Source organism: Triticum dicoccoides, chromosome 7A (assembly GCF_002162155.2).
Source record: "Triticum dicoccoides isolate Atlit2015 ecotype Zavitan chromosome 7A, WEW_v2.0, whole genome shotgun sequence".
Classification (NCBI taxonomy): Eukaryota; Viridiplantae; Streptophyta; class Magnoliopsida; order Poales; family Poaceae; genus Triticum; species Triticum dicoccoides.
Window position 1 is genome coordinate 21,341,586 of NC_041392.1, and position 15,524 is coordinate 21,357,109.

Consider the following 15,524-nt stretch of genomic DNA (forward strand, 5'->3'; position numbering starts at 1 on the left):
AAAAGTGTAACTACATTGTTAACTAAGAAGTTATTATTATGTTTTTCAACAGAAAATCCCGGATGATTGTGTGCCTCACTTGATGTATCAGAATGGTTGCCTTGATGTTTTGAACATGCAGCCAGGTCATCCTACGAATCTCACATGTCCATATCCGATTTCTAAAATAAGTGGAGACATGAAAATCACAGAATGGAAAAAATGTATGGACAGTCGTAAGGAGGTTCTTGGAAGCAAAAGGATGCGAAGCGCAAGAATTGGAGACATGATGATCTCCATTCTCCATAATGGAGAGTCAGGGCCTATATTGTTTTATCCTATTTCTTAAAGAGGGTATTTAGGCCGTACCTTATACTGATGATCATGCGATAAGAACAATTAAGTAGGGTTGGTTCGATGACTATGAGGATGATGACCGTATGACTTGTTATTAACAACGAGTAGAAGTTGTATGATGATGATTAGTAGGACTTGTTATTATGATGATGCATGACGCGAGCATGAAGAATTATTATATATCAGTGGGTGAAATGAACATGGATTGGATTGAAGTGAAGGAAACATGCATGTGGTGCATGTCGAAAGTAGTACTAATCCAAACTTGATCAAGTTTGGATTAGTACTACTTTCGACATGCACCACATATATATTGCCTTCACTTCAATCTAAGCAATGTTTAGGCATAGCAGTAGCGTTGGTAAACCAAGCACGGAGATAAGAGAGGACACGTCTCTCTATTAGCTAGCTAACACCCTAAATTAATCCCCAAAACCACCCCTTAAAAAAAATCTCAACTCCTGCCAATTGCAGACGCGTGAATGCCTTTTGGTCCCGGTTAGTGCCACCAACCGGGACCAAAGGCCCTCCTGCATGGGCTCGCCGCAGCGGCCACGTGGAGGCCCATCTGTCCCGGTTGGTGTAAGAACCTGGACTAAATGTGTAGGGCCTTAGTAACGACCCTTTAGACCCGATTCGCCAACCGGGACAAATGGACCTTACGAACCGGGACAAATGGACGTTTTTCTACTAGTGTTAATGCATGATGATAAGTGGAGTAAAAGAAATAATAAACGTAACTAGTTGTACTGATTAAATGATATGTATCCCATCCACCACCATGTACAAATAGGAAATAAAACACTACATAATTAGTGCAAGATGATAATCTAAAGGTAACTAATGGCATTAACTAAATGGTATGTATTTATATCCATCATCGCATTCAGATAATATAGTAAAATGCACGTATTTCTATTGGTAGGGCCGGCACATGTCAGCTATTCTTGTTCAGCCCTTTGTTCTCCGGCCTCTTCCACCTCCCACTGAAATATATTTGAATTTAATGAATGTTTAAGGTTTTGGAGGTGATAAATTTTGAAACCATATTTTCTTGAATTTTGGGACAGTCAAAAGTTTGGAAGCTCCTCCATTAAAATTCCAAAAATTAGATGTTTTTAAAATTTGAATGTTTTTGGTTGTTATAAATCGATCGCTCCATCCTTGTTGGGTTTGTGGCCACCAACAATATTACTAATGAAGCAAATAAAGCTACTTACTTGCTAACCAAACTTTTGATACAATCCATAAATCTATATATATATATATATATATATAATTTCATATATATCATCCATATCATCATGTCATAGCATATATATTGATTTTTCATATGTAAAAATATTGTGATAAATAGAAAAAAAGAGAATCCCTAGCTAGCTCACTTTGGCATTGTTCACGTCGATGTGGCAGGGGTGGCCGGCGGCGAGGTCGTAGATGTGTCCATCGACGAGGTTGTAGGGGTTGCCGGCGGTGAGCTTGACGAGCCGTGTGGCAAGGAGGGTACGACCAGCCTCGGGCGATGCCGGATCTGGCTGGCTGGCTCGCGCGGCGGTGGCTGGCAGCCGATGGGTAGGCCCGTCGGTGGAGGGGAGACCCGGCGGCGAATGAGGGATAACCTGCAACAATCGACATAATTCTGTGTGAGCGGCGGCTGGGGTTGGGCGGTTTAAATACCGCAAAGTTTGTCGAATACTTTTCATTGTGGTCTCGGCAAAAGTTGCCCACCGTCACGGGGCTGTCAGCTACAAACGGCCATGCCACGTGGCTCCTATTTGCCGGGTGTGCCTTTGACTAGGTTCTCAGCATAATATGCATAAGCCGAGTTCATTCATGTTTGCCGAGTACGTTCTGCGCGGGGCCTGGTAGTGCCTCCCATTTGCCGTGTCCTGCTGTTTGCCAAGACTCATACTCGGCTTACACAACTTTTGCCGTGATCCCGTGTTTCGGTAGTCAGCGAACAGGCAAGAGCTCGGTAACGGGCTAACGGCCATTTCCAGTAGTGTCTACTTCTAATTTACAGTAGAACACGACAATTCGTTTAGGCTTACACAGTTAATGGACAATTAATAATGATCAGCAGCAACCAAACAGAAGAAAGGGACTGTTTTGGGAGCAGAAACCATCTTCCTTGCACAAGCAATAGTAGCTCAGGAGTCGGCGACAGCAGCAACCACATTGCAATATATAGTAGTACAGCAGAGATGTCAATATAAACCACGCTCCTGAGATACAAACTTAACGTCACACACTTGGAGATTCAACAATATGGATGGATGAATTTTCGGCTGAATGAAAAGTTTACAGGCAAACCCGTAGACCTTATGAAACAAAGATAATATGTATGAATGGACGGATCCATAACAACAGATTATATGCCATATAGTTCCTACAAATAAATACATATATAGATGGAGATTGGACCAAACGAGCCCTCTTATCAATTTGACTCAACAACTGCAGGCATGTGATCCCTCAAGTTTAATCTTTGAGAAACACAACTTCACCATCAATCACAAGATGTTCAACAAGACTACAAGAGCATCATCTCGGTTAGGAACGTATGGAATATAACCGTCTGCATCCCTTATCCTGTCCTCCGGGGTAGCAACATACTTGCGGCTGCGGGGATTAGCCGAGGCAATCCTCCTCTGTAGTTCGAGACCCAACTCATTGTCCCTTTTCCTGTTGGCGATGAAGTCTTCGTCGACCTCGAAGTAGCCCTTCTCCCGCACAGACACGATGACCTCCTGCCGGTGCAACTCGAAGTCGTCGTCCAGCTTCTTGAAAAGCTTTACACTATCAGCATGGGCACGCTTCGTTTCCTCGATCCACTCCGGCGGGAAGAACTCTGCCAGATCGTCCAGGTAATCGGCGCTGGGGTGTTGCTCCGGCTTCAAGGCAATTATGCTCCTGATCTCGGCTTTCTACAGCCGAACCTTGCCCTTGTTTCCACCCGAAGATTGTGCTGCAGGGGCCATTGATACATCCGCACCCTGCTCGATGACGAGCTCCGCCTCCTGCAGCATATCGTCCATCGAAACCTCCTCTTCCTTGCCCGTCATTGCTTTGCTAGATACGTTAGAGCGAAAAAACAGAGCAGTCGACGAGCGATCTCTTTCGTTGCTGGTTTGGGGCGGACGACTATATAACGAACAGGGGCCCCAGCCAAGCCAAGTCTCCTACTTTGTTTAGGTTTGCTGGACTCGGAACTACACGTTGCCACGTTCCACACGGATTCGTTCTATGCACGTAGGCAGAATCGAGTACGATTACCGAACGATTGTTAAGGCGCCTTCTTCTTTTTCTGATGATACGATGCACTCCGTCCGTGTCGCGGGGCCACCAATCGATGAGATGCACCGACGCCGATAAGGGAGGCCCCATAGACGACGCCTACATCCTCAAGCCGGCATTGGCCTAGCTTGTGTTGGCTAGCTGATATATACCGTTATACATACCCCTGTAAACATTGTGCCAAACAAGAGGAAGCAAAAGAAAAGGTTTGACACGGGCCTTTGCCGTAAAAAAAAAGTCTTCCTGTTCGGTTCTTACGTTTGCCAATTGACGTGAGTTTTCGTCCAAGATCCATACAATAAATCAGTTGAAGCATGAAGCGATCAAGCTGCTAGTCTGTTTGTTTGAGTTAGCTTTGCACGTAGACGTACGGGGTGCTCCTGGGTGGATTTGATCTAACCAACAATCCGTATATTTCCAATGAAGAGTGAATTCTATTGACTTAAGATAAAGCATTAAGATAACACAAACACAATGTAAACAAATTCGGCCTCTCCATAGCTAGGATCCACATATAGCTAATGTAAAAGCTGGGAGGAAGCGTGTGCCTTGGGGAAGGGACACGTGTGTGTATATATGTACATACAGGTTACAAGGTTTGGTAGGACTTTCCAAACTTGATCTCCACGTTAGCTCCATATACAAGGATATAGACCAAACAGGAGAAATCCTACCTTAGTACAAGTTCCAAAACAACACACGCACACATGTTACAATATTCAGTTTAACACCTCCTTCAATCATAACTTATCTAAGTTGAGATTGCATCTGAATACCTCTAGTTGTCGAACAGAAAATGGTTTCGTGAACCCATCCGTGACTTGATCACCGGTGGGTATAAATCTGATATTTAATAGCTTGTTAGCTACCCTTTCACGAACGAAATGATAGTCCACCTCAATATGCTTTTTCCTAGTATGAAACATTGGATTAGCAGATAAATATGTAGCACCAAGATTGTCAAACCATAGCAAAGCAACCTTTGGATGACTGATCCCAAGTTTTGTAATCAAACTTTGAACCCATATGACCTCATCCGTGGCATTAGCTAAGGATTTATATTCTGCCTCAGTACTTGATCTAGATTTAGTTGCTTGCTTGCTTGCACTCCAGGAGACAAGATTACAACCAATAAAAACAGCAAAACCGCTGGTGGATCTTCTATCATCTGGACAACCCGTCCAATCTGCATCAGAAAAGGCACTAACAAGTGTAGATTCTGATTTAACAAGTTTGAGTCCTAGAGCCACAGTATACTTGACATATCTAAGTATGCGTTTAACAACCGTCCAATGAATTGTAGTAGGAGCATGCAAGAACTGGCAAACCTTATTGACTGAAAGAGAATATGTGGCCTAGTCAAGGTGACATACTGTAATACGCCAACAATGCTCCTGTACCAAGTGGCGTAGTATCAGGTTTACAGTCCACCATACCAACACGCTTCAACACATCTATATATTTGTCTTGGGAGAGAATGACACCTTGTGACCTATGTTTAACCTCTATACCAAAAAAATAATGAAGAGATCCAAAATCTTTCAGTGCAAAATCCTGACGTAGATCTTGGAGCAGTGCATCAATAGCCTGATCTGAGGAGCTAGTTACAATGATATCATCAACATAAATGAGCATAAAGATGATAATTCCATTCTTGCAATAAAAGAACAAGGAGCTATCCGCCTTCGAGGGAGTAAAGCTAAGACCATGTAATTTGGAGCATAGCCTAGACTACCATGCATGAGGAGCTTGTTTCAGCCCGTATAGAGCTTTATCCAGTTTACATTACACACATAACCTGGATGGACAGAGTTTTCATATCCAGGAGGCTGTCTCATATAGACCTCTTATTCCAGAACATCATGAAGAAACACATTCTGCACATCTAGTTGTCTCATAGTCCAGTTTCTTGCCACGACAATAGACAAAACAATGCGAATAGTGGCATCTTTGACAACAGGGCTAAAAGTATCTTCTTAATCAACGGCAGACCTCTCCTTAAAACCCTTAGCTACCAGACGTGCTTTGTACGTAGCGATTAACAATACCATATGATTTTCTTTTGACTTTGAAAAGCTGGGGGGAAGCGTGTGCCTTGGGGCAGGGACACGTGCATGTATATATGTAAGTACAGGTTACAAGGTTTGGTAGGACTTTCCAAACTTGATCTCCACGTTAGCTCTATACAAGGATAGAGACCAAACAGGAGAAATCCTACCGTATTACAGCTACCAAAACACACACCAATACCAACGTATGCACTAAAAAAACATGTCAGCAAATAGCAAAGTCATATAATATTAGACTGAATCTATGCATAGGCGAGAAAAAAAGAAATCAAAACGATCATGGCACCACACCAACTATCTCATGGCATCGCATGGGCGACGAGTTCTTCAACAACAACACCTTCAGGAAGGGAGCCACACTCAAGTGTCGTCGTCACCGGATCAAACCACCGAAGGCTAGAATCTAAATTTTTAGAAAATCCCCTGATATTTCTTATAATCAACCCGTGGTCCTGTTTTAAGTTAGATTTTCACTTTTTTTTTAAAAAAAACATGATGCTTCGGATAATCAACCCGCAGTCCAGTTTTAAGTCAGATTTTTTGAAAACCCCTTGATGCTTTCTATAATCAACTCGCAGGTCAGTTTTAAGTTAAGTTTTTGCTTTTACAGGAAACCTCATGATATGTGGGTTAATCAACCCGCATAATACTTTTTAAAAATACTAGCAAAAGGGTCCATGCGATGAAACGGTAGAAAAAAGTCATAATCTCCAATGGCCATGATCACATTTTGTTGCATGACCGAGATTGACTATCACTCTCAATTTTGTGAAATCACAAACATTTTTTCAACTCGTGAATTTGAAATCGTGAACAATTTTCAAATTCATGCACACTTTTACAAATTTTCAAACATTTTCCAAAATTAAGAATACTTATTGAATTCATGAATAATTCTCTTTGCAAAAAATTTGTAAAATTGTGAACATTTTTTTAACAATTTTCTTGAACTGGCAAACATCTCTAGAATGGATGATTTTTTTTTGGAAATTTGTGGAAAAATTTCTGAAATTCACAAACATTCTTTTGATTTAACGATCACATTTTTTATTTAACAATCATTTTTTGAAATACATGATCATTCTTTGAATCAGCGAACATTTTAAGAATGAATAAACTATTTTTAAGTCATGGCCAGTTTCTGAACTTTTAGGATATTTTTCCATTCATGAATAATTTTTGAATTGGCGAAGTTTTTTTGAATTTCATTTATACTTTTTATTAAATGGTTGTTTAAAAATCATGTTTTTTTTATTTTCCGACCATTTGTTTTCAAAATTTTGAACTTTTTTTGAATAAGCAAACATTTTTTTATGAACAGTAAACAGACAAACAATAATCATCCGGAGCAACAAAACAGAAGAAGAAGAAAGGGACTGTTTTGGGATCAGAAACCATGTTCATTGCACCAGCAAATAGTAGCACCTTTGTCTAAAAAAAGGCAAATAGTAGCACAGGAGTCAGCCACAGCAGCAACCACCTGTGTTGACGGGTGATAGCTGGTCGTACAAGGCCGGCTGCTGCTGAGATCACCGAGGAGAGGAGCTCGTCCATGGTTGATACTTTAAGCCAAGTCAGCTTATGTTCCTTTAAGCCGAGTCCAGGCAAGAAAATACCTGGCAACTACGAAGCACACAACTTATAGCACCCTGTAAGCCGAGTACTACAACAAAACAGATCTCGGCTTAAAGGCAGCACGCGGTATCTACTGCAAAAAGCACTCGGCTTATAGCTCCTTGTCAGCAAAGATATCGGTCACATGTCAACAATGGAGCAGTCTATAAGCCGTGCGTCAGATGAAAGCACTAGGCTTACATTTTTTTAGAATTTTTGCACCCCAGACCATTTATGCAAATTTGGTTTAAAATAAATTTTCATAGCATTTATTTTTACTATTTATTATTATTTATTTCTCACCCAGTTTTACTGACTAGTTTTCATGGGCCTTATTTCCGATGCCCTTAATTTACCAACACTTTAATATTTTGATGTCCTTGTACTCTTCCGGCCCCCTAGCGTACCCATATTAGGATCACATGCAAAAGGTACTACTGGAAATTCACCCTAAGGAGAGTGCTTGGCTCTTCATCGAGAGCCAAAATATGGGCACTCGGCAAAGCGAACTAAGCCGAGAGGCAAACTCGGCAATAGATGTTGCGCGGCAAACACATGCATTTATTGAGACTGTGTGTGAAACATACTCAGCAGATGCTTTATATGCCAAGAGCCAAACAATGAGCCCACGGCAAAAAGGTGCCATGTAGCAAGTCCGGCAGTGGTTTACAGCTCGGTGACGGTGGCAATGCTCCCTTGAAGTGGATCACACCCCGAGGCTGGCACGTGTCATTCGATGGCCTCCTTCGAGAGCATGAGAAGTTTTAAGGTTTACGGAGCAACAAGACCTGCACTTCCTTCACAAACCCATGCGTGCCCTGTTGCTTGGCCGCTCCCCTCCACTGTGTTTGGCGGAGTCCTAGTGATCTATCCCGTCGATAACAGCCCCTCTCGTCCCCTCTCTCCTCTCCAAAACCCTCTCTAGTGGACTCGAGCTCGGTCTCCTCGCCGCCTATAAATACGGCTAGTCCCGAGCACTTCTAGCCATCCAACCCTCCCCCTCCGGTCACAAATCGAGCAGCTAGCCAGCATGGCAAGGCCGGGAAGGCCTCATGCTGCCGATCCTCACTGGAGTTGGCCGCGGATCCCCCTCGGCCGTCCACTCGCTCCAGTGTCCCTCGACCCAGTCATCCTCCTTCGTTGAGTTCGGGAGGTCCTCCTGAGCACGACAATCATCCTAGTTCGTCGGGACTCTGCCGGAATCGCCAAGTCCGACGAGCTCCGCCACCCGCCATCTTCGGAGACAACCATCCCAACGCCCTCCGACCACCTCTGCCCTCGCATTGTGCTCTACCCATTCCCCTCCTCATTGGCAGTCGTCGTGGCCTCCTCGCCGGAGAACCACCGGCGGCAGAGCCGCCATCTCTGCCCCCCCCTCTCTCTCAAACCTAACACGGGGTCCCACCCGTTAGTCTCTCTCTCCCTTGCCCGAAGGGGTACGAGTCGAGGCGTATTCAGAGAATATGCCTTCAACGTGGCCTCCTCTGGTATTTTTAATTTTTAGTTTAAACTCATATATTTGACCCTAACTTTGACCAGCACTATTTCCTGAACTATAAGTCCAAATGACTTGATTCTTTTTACAACAGTTTTGTTATGAGCTCATATTTTTGCATGCCAAATTTGAGAATTTTCTTTGCTGTGGATATTTTCTGGTGCAATAAAAGGCTTTATGTGACATTTTCTTTTTGCACTTTAATTATTTTTCAGAAGGTTCTAATTGCCTTGAAGAGGACCAGGAGTTCTTTGACCCTCCTCTAAATTAAGGCAAGCCACATCAATCATTTGCAAGATTGGCATTGCATTCATGTAATCTGAATGATTTAACCTGTGCTACTATTCTGTCCATGCTATGTCTTTATAGTAGAATACCTGGTATCTTGTTAGTTTGTGCAATAGCACTTACTTTATATGCTCGCGCTTATGTTGATGCATTCATCTTTGTTATTTGGTTACATGTGCATTTCATGGCATACTATGACTCGAGTTATTTTTATTCGACTTAAACATGATGATTATTCTACTTGAACATGTTGTTGATCGAGTCATGGTGCCACCGAATCAAGGTTGTCAGAATCGCGATTTTGAATCGGATCGGAGCTTCGATGGTAGGATCGCAAATCGTAGAATCTTCACTATCAGGATCGTAGAAACGTAGATTCTAAGAACTAAAATCGTAGAATCAGAGGGCTAATCTTGGATCGTAAAGTCGTAGAATCGTATAATAGAATCGCGATTCTGACAAGCTTGCACCGAATCTAGCTTCACGGTGCAACCACGTTTGCCTTTGGGGATGCCCTAATTCGATCTATTGTCATGCCTCTCGTTGGTGCCTCCAACTAGGGAAGGTTATGTGCTTGCGCTACCATGGCCCGATAGGCAGGCATAATCTTGTGTGCCCATAGTTGTTTGGTACCATTGTCCCCGTTCCGCTTTTGTTTTGCCACGAAGGTGGCAGATGTCTAGAGTAGCATCTGGGGCCACTCATGACTTAGCCCAAAGGGGAGTTTGTTGGAGTGGCTGGGAGAGTGTCATGCAAAAGATTGGTTTTGTAGGAGCGTCGTTGGTCCACCCGAATGGCAACACGAGGCCATGGGTTCTGTGGTGCGGGTACAATGTACTATCCTCTGCATAGTGTATAGTTTATCGATAGCCGCGTCCTCGGTTATAGACACAGTTCGTAGTAGGTCACACCGTGGGTCAACAGAAATAATTAACCTACACACCAATGACACTGTAAAGACACATGTTATGGTTGATGACCACGTGATGGTCATCGAGGTAACACCGAAAGTGATCAAGTGAGGATCACAGTGGTAAGCTAGTGACTGCGGTTACATGGTAACCAAAATGGTAAGCTGGTCCGCGTGACCATGATGAGATATCACATACACTTCATCATTTTCATTCCATGTTCATGCATTCAACCTGAGTAAATGTCTTGTTATTGTTTGTCATATTTGCTTTGCTAGCTGTGAGCTTGCGAGTACATTCAAAGTACTCACCTGTTTTGTCATGCCAGGAGAAGCCGTACCAGGAGTCGAAGTTGTTTCATTCACCGCAATCTAGGCAGTGTTCCAGCAGTGTCCCTGTGACATGGAGTTCTTCTACGTCGTCGTGCTGCTGCCGTGTAGTTGTATCGCTGTTATCGAGGCCCATGATCTATCTACTAAATAACGTACATAAGTGCATCAGCACCGCGTGTGCTGCTTGGCCTCGCTTCCTTATGTATCATCGAACCTATGTTGAGATCAATAAAGCGGTTGTTTTCCGTAACAAGTTGTTGTGTATTGCCAGCAGACGTGATCTCTGGGCTCGCAATGCAAGTTAAATCGTTTGCTCTGAGCTGAGCTGCCACAACAGTGTTGAGTAAAACAGAGGAAGAGTGAATTAGGTATCTGTGTCCACCTCTCTGAGTGACGATAGTAACTCTTTAACACAACCTATGTTTCATTACCCTCTATTCTTATCGGAGGATGAAAACTATACTACTGTAATACATTATCCTTTGAACCCATTAGATAAATATTTCCTTTTTAATGACTTTGATGATTGTTGTGATGAATATCATGATGCACCTATATATAGTTGAAACTTATGGAGATAAATATTCTATTTGGCTTATGATGAGAATACAACTCATAATGCCACACCCACCTTTGATAGTCCTATCTTCTTTAGGAATTCTTCCAGCTAGGTGCCTTCTTAGGCAACTTTTGTTTCCTATTGGAGAATGGGACTTAGATTCACGGGAAACCATTTTTTGGTCACATAGCATAGAATGTCTCATGCCATCCAATCCCACCTCTATCACCACACTAACTAGGTAGGAGAGTAGACTGTCATAGACGGATGCCAGTTCCCACCTCGTTTTCGGGGTGAGGTCGGGAGCCTGAACACTTAGGAAAAATCTCAGTTCAGTCTATCTCCAAATGCTTATGGACCCCGACAGCGAAGCATGCTTAATCATCATTATTACCATCGAAATTATGGTATTATTTAACTTAGAAGAAATATGAACACCAAGAAATGAAAGTAAAGATTTAGAGGATGCTATACCTTTTGGTATACCAAGGTTGTGCTCTGCTGCTACCTCATCACCTTAGCAAGGAAGTCCACATTTGTGAGCTAGGAGTTGTCGACGGCCGAGTCAACCCTGGCAATGGTGACATCATCAATGACCTAGTAAGGATGGTTGGCTTGGCTATGGCGATGGCTCCATGTTCTATTGAGGGGAAAGTGTGGAGGAGTAGGGGTGATCCGTAGTATAGGTGGATAGGTAGGTTGAGGTTGCCAATATATCACGTCATCTACACACCTGTTACCCGATCGCCACCAATATCATCTTCTCTTGGAAAGCGTTTCTTTTTGGCTGCTTTGCACTGCAGCTTTCCAGCATCCTACCTTGCATCCCTCAAGTGTCAACCATATGCAAACACTAAATTTTTAATAGCAATGGAACCCAACACTTGCCTTGCCCTAATAACGATTCAGAGTGCAAATCACAATGCTAGCTTAAGAAAAATAATGGGGACAGTACGCAGGAAACATAAATCTCAACTGCATTTCCAATCATCCTTGCATTCATTTATAAATGTCTTTTTATTCCACACAATCACACTCTATTTTCTCTCCATGGCAATTCTTTATCCATCCATATTACCAGTTATTCTGCAGACTCTTTTTTATTGAACATAAAACCAACCAACTAGCTAGAGAGCTAAGAGCTCAATCAATAGAGCTTTTGCTTTGCCAACATTGCATAGAGCTGACTTCCAATCAGGTCAAAGCTGTAACTTATAGGGATGGTGATCTGATCTTTGTAGCTAACCCCTCATCTTCAGATCAATCACAACCACACATATGTCATCTCGGCTATGCATGCGGAAGGCAAGATTCGTGAGCTCGAACGCAGCGCGTATACACCGAACCTCTTCCTCGTGGCCAACCACTATGCCAGCATTGGAGCTCTTATCTTCTAAGCATTTTCCAGGCAGCGCTGCAGGCCACCTGGTTTGACATCACATCCCACAGTCCATCACTTGCAAGGATCATGAAATCATCATCCTCCGACCTCGCAGTTATGGTAATCTCGGGCTCACATATCACTTCAGGCTTGAGGAGCGTGTGCCCTATGAGTATAGTTCATTGTTTAATGAGATTTAGTACCTTAAGCATCAATACAAATATATACTAAAGAAAAATCGACTTGCTGTAGAAATGAATAAGCTTTCCAAAAAAGTAAAATTGGAATTTATGTAATTTTCTTTTGGGGATTAATCAAGAAATCAACTCTCTTATATCCATAAAGACCAAGTAAGTACCCACTCATGAAATATTTTATCAGAAAACAACAATGTTCATATAAAGGGAACCTAAACTATCAATTTGACATCAATGGTAATGCATCAATACATTATAAAATATCCTTGCTAAAGGTAAGACTATTAATGGGTTCAAATTCACGGTTTAGCAAATATGTTTGTTAAAGGCGAGACTGTTAACTGATAGCTCAATGCAGTATTTGATCAGTTAATAGGATGCAACTACAATAAATACACCAATTCACCACATATTATCACGAGTGGCCTCATCTGTATCCGCTGGTGCTATGGAAGCATTCTTCAGAAATTACGAAAGAATTGTGCCCATTGGTACATCCTGGTACCCTATGACGCGTATGTATTTAACATAATCAGGCATTCTATAATTTTATTTTTATCAATGAAGGTACTGTGTTTCAATTGTTTCTTTAAAAAGTAGAATAAACCCCGCCTTCTACACCCCTTCCTTGTTAGTAAATTGCAAGGCAATGTTTTAATTGGCTTTTTCCATTAGAAGGTCACACATGGACGCAAAAAAGAATTGTTTCTTTTTAATTATATTTGTCTGGTTGTTTTTTTTGTCTTTATGTAAGAAGGCTATTTTTTCCTTGTACAGTCATTTCCTGTTACACTGATGTTTCGGGAGGGATGCGAATGTGAAATACATGTGACCAAATATGATGAGCAGTGGCCTGACCTATGGGGAGAATGAAGACGGGCCCGAGCCCGAAGTTGGAGGGGATCGCGCATACCACCTATCCACGGGAGCAGCACAGGCACGGTGACCAGTGAGGAGTATCGTGGTCGCCTCCACTTCCTGCTGGAGCTCCTCCCCATGGTTGTGAATTGATGAGGAATAGAGATAAGTGGACATTGGCTGGGCACGTCTATTTCATCTACGATCGTTCCCACGTAGACTACTCAAGAGCGAACGTTTTTTTTTCTTCTGAAGTGGCAACTTAGCGTGCATCAATATTGGCGCAGTCGATCTAATGGCCCTAGAGTCGTTCTCTGGGAGGAGCCAGAAATCTGACGTTCCCTGCATATCATGTCTGAAAGAAAAATTGTCCTCCCTCTTCGACATATAGGCAATGCTAATGAGAACAAAAAAACGTGGTGCTTAAAAACAAAACGGCACGCCAGTAGCTTTGGTCGAATTAATGGCGAAAGGCAACATATAGGCTAATGACAATCAACAGAGACACTGGCCAGTAGCAAACGAATTCAGGAAGGTGGCTTGTTTGCTAGTAAGTAGTAAGACAGCACGCATGCCAGCTGGGTGCATGGATCGGAAGGGCAATCGTGTGAGAATGTACCTAACGCGCGCGTCTTGGCTAGGATCCCCTGCACGCGAAGCACCCCGCCGTAGTTGAACACCACGCCGCCCGCCGCCGTGACACGCGCCATCTCCTCCGGTCGGTCCAGCTGCATCCACACATCAAACTAACATTTGTCTGGTCGACCAAAGGAGAGCAATACTCCTACATACACATGACGCATAAAATCTCACCCTGTGGTCCTCGGAGAGCGGGACGGCGCGGCCGGCGCGGCAGAGCACGGCGCGGGAGTCGCCGCAGTTGGCCACGATAATGCGGCCGCGGACCAAGAGCGCCACCACGGCCGTGGACCCACCGATGGTGCCGCGGGGCACCCCCGACGCCCCCAGCTCGTCAGCCCGCACGAAGCTCCGCGTCAGTGCGGCCTTCCAGGCGCGATGTTCCACCTCTTCGTCCTGCTGGTCCTCCTTTCGGTAGGCTGCGGCTGCGCGGGCCAGCTCGTCCGCCAGGATTGCGTGCATATGGTCCCTGCACAGCGCTGACACCTGCACCACAACGCTTGAACGTGTAGAGTCCAGGTGGAGATGGCACGAGTAAGATAGAGGATCTGCGGTTAGGTTACCTCGGGGCCACCGTGGCCGTCAAAGACGGCGAAGAAGTGCATGCGCGAGCCGTCAGCCCAAGTAAAGAAGGACGGGCGCAGCGACACCTTCTCCTCCATGATCGTCCGGTAGCTCCCCAACATCCCAGCCGCCCCGTACGCCCCGCGCCACCGGGCGGCAAGTACCACGCCGGGACCCTCCCTTTCTTTGGTGACCTGGGCGGAACGGCGGCAGCGGCGGCGTTGCTGGGAACCCAAGGCATGGTCGGCTCCCCCCTCGCCGGCCGCGGGAAAGTTGTTGGCGCTGTTGCTGGCCATCACTACGGACTGGTCACGCGGAAGAGGAGCAGGTTGAGCAGGGCGCGCGGGGGTGCCGAAGCAGCAGAGCATCCCCCTAACAAGCAACCTGCCTAGAGATAGAAAGGGAAGAAACTGAAGGAGGAAGACCGAAACGGACAATCGAAAGAGCGCAGAAGAGGAGGAGGAGGACCCGGAGGAGGAAGCTCTCTCGCTCAGAAACCAAGGGGGGTTACTTGTTCGTGCTACCCTCGCGCGCCTCAGTTTACTGCCTGCTTCCTCATTTTCACCTTACTAGCAAAAGAGCCCGTGCATTGCCACGGGGTGACAATCCATCACTTGCAAGGATCATGAAATCATCATCCTCTGACCTCGTAGATATGGTAATCTCCGGCTCACATATCACTTCAGGCTTGAGGAGCGTGTGCCCTATGAGTATAGTTCATTGTTTAAAAAGATGTAATACCTTAAGCATTAATACAAATATATACTAAAGAAAAATCAACTTGTTGTGGAAATGAATAAGCTTTCCAGAAAGTAAAAATGGAATTTATGTAATTTTCTTTTGGGGATTAATCAGGAATTCGACTCTCATATATCCATCAAGACCAAGTAAGTACCCACTCATGAAAGATTTTATCAAAAAACAACAATGTCAAATAAAAGGAATCTGAACTATCAATTTGACATGAATGATAATGCAACAATA

General features: G+C 44.0%; 1 pseudogene; it reads right to left on the reverse strand.

Moving 5' to 3' along the window:
* Nucleotides 1-11,899: 11,899 nt before the first annotated feature.
* Nucleotides 11,900-14,642, reverse strand: LOC119327604 (annotated as a pseudogene).
* Between the last annotated feature and the right edge of the window lie 882 nt (nucleotides 14,643-15,524).